Here is a 4,980-nt window from a genome sequence, read left to right on the forward strand (position 1 = left end):
AAGGGTATAAATTTTAGAAATTTAGGAATTTCTAGCATTTATAATTCTCTTTTTGCGAAGAATTTTATGATGATGAAATTTTTTGGCTGTAAACTGAGAAAAAAAAAATTAAGAATTTCTTTAATTAGTTTCATTGTGTAATTTTTCTAATCTTGATCTTCCCATCATATCCTTTTCGTCATTTTCAGTTACTCGCTCTGTCCCAATTAATGTGGTAGAGGTCGGATTTCGTCAAATCTTTAGCTTTAAGGGTTAATTCGGATATAGAAATCTTTAAGCTTTTTGAATAAAATTTGTATATTTGGAAATTACGTAAAAAGTACTATAAATTACGAGAATTGACAATTCTAAATATTTAAAAGACATATGACTTTACACAAATAGCCCGTCATATTAATTGTTTACTTTTTCTGGTCATATACATAGATTATATATTGATTATACATAATTATACACATATAATATATAAAATATACATATATTATATATTTACCGGCTATTTTTAATTTAAATGATAGGGTGAACGGCTATTTAGGTTAATTCTTAAGAAAAACTCACATAAATTGAGACGAAGACAGTATTATAGCCCGTTTGGCCAAGCTGCAAAAATCAGCTTATTTTGAGAAGTGTTTTTTTTCAAAAGTGTTTTTCTCAAAAGTACTTTTGGTGAGAAACAATTTGTATTTGGCTAATTAGTTTGAAAAGCACTTCTGAGCAGCAATTAGTGTTTGGTCAAGCTTCAAAAAACTGTTTCTAAGTGTATTTTTCTCAAAAGTGCTTCTCAAAAAAGTGCTTTTGGAGAGAAGTTACTTTTTTTCTGCTTCTCCAAAACTGCTTCTGCTTCTCCTTAAAAGCACTTTTTTTCCTTCCATAAGCTTGGTCAAACGCCTCAGTTTTTGGTCAAAAGTACTTTTGGCAAAAAAAAAAAAAATACTTTTGGCCAAAAATAAACTTGGTCATATAGGCTATTAGATGCCTTTACAAAGTGGTCAATCGTACGGTACATTCGTCTTAGTCCCATTCTCTCTTATGGTTCAACAAGTAGTTACTCCCTTTCCCCATTTGATGGAGGTGAAGGTGGTAAAAAATAAGGCTTGGTAAAAAATTTGTGCCATCGTGGCAATCCCAAATGCTAATTATATATTTTTGAATTTTTTATTAGGACTAATTATTAATGGGTGAAATTTAAAGATAATCAGATTTACAAGTGGTAATTGAAAAATAGTTATAGTTTTAAAAGTAATTGAAATTTAATCACTTTTCATGTAAAGATAAATCTGACGAAAACACTATTCAAAATCCAAAAAATATTCCAGCATGATATACTGGAGTTCTAGCATAATATGCTGGAACTTCATACACACGTGCTCCAATCTCCAGTATATTATGCTGGAATTTTCTGTGTGCTGGAGTTCAAGCATAATATGATGGAAGTTCATATACATGTGCTCTAATCTCCAGTATATTATGCTAGAACTTTCCGTATTACCAGTAAAAATAGTTATTTTTCAATGACTTTGCAAACATTAGCTATTTTTTAATTACCAGTCCGAAAATTGACTATCACATATTTTCACATTATTAATGCCTGGTTGGTAAATAAGGACATGTGTTGACCTCATTTGATAACGACACCTCCCAACACAGGGGCGGATCTAGAGCACAAAGACTGGGTTCACCGGAACCCAGTAACTTCTGTTTATATGTGCTAAGAAATTCATTAAACAAGTATTAGTACCCGCACAATGCGCGGTCAATATTACAAAAAATTAATTATTTTAAATTATAATTTGCATTTTTAATGTAATTTAGTTAATAGAATTCAAATTGCATCTTAATTCTTAATACAATATTTCATTAATTAAATCTATATTGAATTAAAGCAAAATAATCATATAGTCTTCTTATAACTTTGTATTTCTTATTTTTTATTATACTATCTATCATTTAGTATTATATTATTATTATTATTATATTTTATTAACACGTCACTTTGCTTAAAATCATTGTCCACTACCCCTTTAATATAGCATAAATATTTCTTACTTCTTAAAAATTACTATTAAAATATTATTCTACTGTTCATGATTTTTTAATTTTTCAATTTTTTCAATAATATCTTGTATATTATTTGCTCAGTTAATTTTATTTTTAAAATTAATTTAACGGGTAAATATTCTGATATTATCTCTATTCCCATCATGGTACAACTTTCTCTACTCTAATATTATAATTAACTTTTTCATTTTGAATTTTACATATAATCGAAATAATTTTACATTTTAAACTAAATTAATTATAATTTTTTCCTAAATATAAAAGAGATATGTCACTTTACTATTTATCATAAAACTATTGATATTCTTAATAATTGTTATTTTTATTTGTCATGACCCCAACCCCGGCCGTGCTGGCGCCCAACACAATGCTAGGCAAACCCGACCAACTAACATCTCACAATCTCTTTCTTTATAATTCAATACCAATTTTCGATATTTAATACCAATTTAATATAAATAGAAGTATGAATTTAACATATGAAATGTGCAGAAACCATAATCATGAAAAATCTCTGTAAAATAGTCCACTGATCCGGTGTCACAAGTCTGAGCCTCTAATACAAGGTTTCAACCATCTAATACAAAAATATGCCTAAAATGCGGAAAAATAAGTGAAGATAGAAGGAGAAATCGGGTCTGCGAACGCCATGCAGCTACCTCGATAACTCCAATGAAAACAGAACGGTAGGAAAGCTCGCTCTATGCCTCAGAAATACCTGTACCTGCACACGTGGTGCAGGGAGTAATGTGAGTACTCCGACCCAGTGAGTAATAACAATAAATAATGGCTGACAGTATGAAATCACGTAAAGGCACTAAGCAGTTTTATATCAAAACAGTAAAATCATTTAAACATCAGTGAATAAGGAAATCATGTGAAATTCTTTTAACCAGGTAAAACAGATATAATTAGTATAAATCAGTTCCTCAAGCATTTTAGTTCATTTATTCGTTCATATCCTCAGTTCTCAATTCATATACTTCTCACGATACCGAGTCAATAAATATATATACCGCTGCAGCGTGCAGCCCGATCCATATATCGTTGTGGCGTACAGCCCGATCCATAATAATAATAGTCGATTGCGCTCACTGAGGGTGTGCAGACTCCGGAGGGGCTCCTTCAGCCCAAGCGCTTTATAATTGATGCGGCGTGCAGTCCGATCCATATAAATAGTTGCTGCGGCGTGCAGCCCGATCCATAATGTATATATATATATGTTGCGGCGCGCAGCCCGATCCATATCATGTAAAATATCCTCAATATTGGGTCCTCGACCCCTCTTAGTCATTTAAAAATCACAGTCTCTCGGGCATAATGTACGGTCGGGATCTCGGCCCTCATATCTCTTCCTATTTATGGTTAACATTTCAAAAGTTTGGTTCATATCATTCTTAAATAATTGGAAACATGACTGAGGATATAAATTCTTTAACAAAGTAAGTGAGGAAAATCAGTCAAAAATCCCCTAAGAGTTCTACAGTTCGGCACAAGGCCCCAAGCATGGCAACAAGCCCAATTCACAACAATAAAGTATATGTCTCAATAAAAAATGTAGTAAAATATCATTCGGGATGGACCAAGTCCCAATCCCCATAGCATTGAACCTCACGCTCGTCACACAGCGTGTATCTCAACTTAGTATAGCACTACGTTGTGCAAATTCGGAGTTTCAAACCCTCATGACATCATTTAAAATCATTACTCACCTCAAACTGGCCAAAACTCTAGCTCGCTATGCCCTTGCCTCTCAAATTGGCCTTCACGCGCGTCGAATCTATCCAAAATCAGAACGAATAGGTCACAATATGCTAAGGGAACATAGCCCAAGCGAAAACATTCGAAAAAATATCAAAATCTCGAATTTAGCAAAACCCGAGCCCCGGGCCCACATCTCGGAATCGGGTAAAATTTACATTTTCAGAATCCTCGTACCCTCACGAGTCTAACCATACCAAAATTATCCAATTCCGATACCATTTGGTCCTTCAAATCATCATTTTACATTTTTGAAAGGTTTCACAATTTTCTTCCCAAATTCTATCTCAAATCACGAATTAAATGATGAATTCAGTGATAGATTCATGTATTCTAGCCAAATCTGAGTTAAAATCACTTACCCCGATGAATTTCTTGAAAAACCTTCGAAAAATCGCCAAAATCCAAGCTCTCTAGGTCAAAATATTAAATAAAACCCAAAACCTCGTATTTATAGGTACCCCTCAGGTATCAGCTACCGCGGGCCACACCAAAACTCACGCGATCCGTGCAAGCCAGTGCGGTCCGCGCAAAGGCAACGTGCGGCCGCACAGGCCTCCCTCTGCAGTGACAAGCTTTAGTATTTTGGCCATAACCTTTGCTACAACTGTCCAAATTGCGATATCTTTACCCTTCTGGAAACTAGACACGAAGGGCTACAACTTTTGTTTTTGAATTACCTCAAAATTCCTTATAGATTAAAAGATATGAGCTCCCGAAGTAGGACAAGCGGATCGTTCCCCACCGCGGCCGCACACTATTTTGTGCGGTCCGCATGACACCTACCACGGCCGCACACCACTTTGTGCGGTATGCACAGCACTCAACGCGGGCGCACCTATTTTTGTGCGGACCGCATGGGTGAGTTCTGGGGCCTGCAACCCCTGTAGACCTGCTACAGCTATGATTTTTGCACTAAAATATCACGGAACCTACCCGGAACTCCCGGAACTCCCGGAACTTCAAACCAATTGTACCAACACATCTCATGACATCATTCAAACTTGATCAAAACTTTGGAACGCTCACAACAACATCAAATCACCAATTTAACATAGGATTCAGGCCTAAGAACTCCAAGAACTCTTAAATTATGCTTTCGATCAAAAGGTCTATCAAATTTCGTCCGAATGACCTGAAATTTTGCACGCACATCCCAAA

Source organism: Nicotiana sylvestris, chromosome 5 (assembly GCF_000393655.2).
Source record: "Nicotiana sylvestris chromosome 5, ASM39365v2, whole genome shotgun sequence".
Taxonomy (NCBI): domain Eukaryota; kingdom Viridiplantae; phylum Streptophyta; class Magnoliopsida; order Solanales; family Solanaceae; genus Nicotiana; species Nicotiana sylvestris.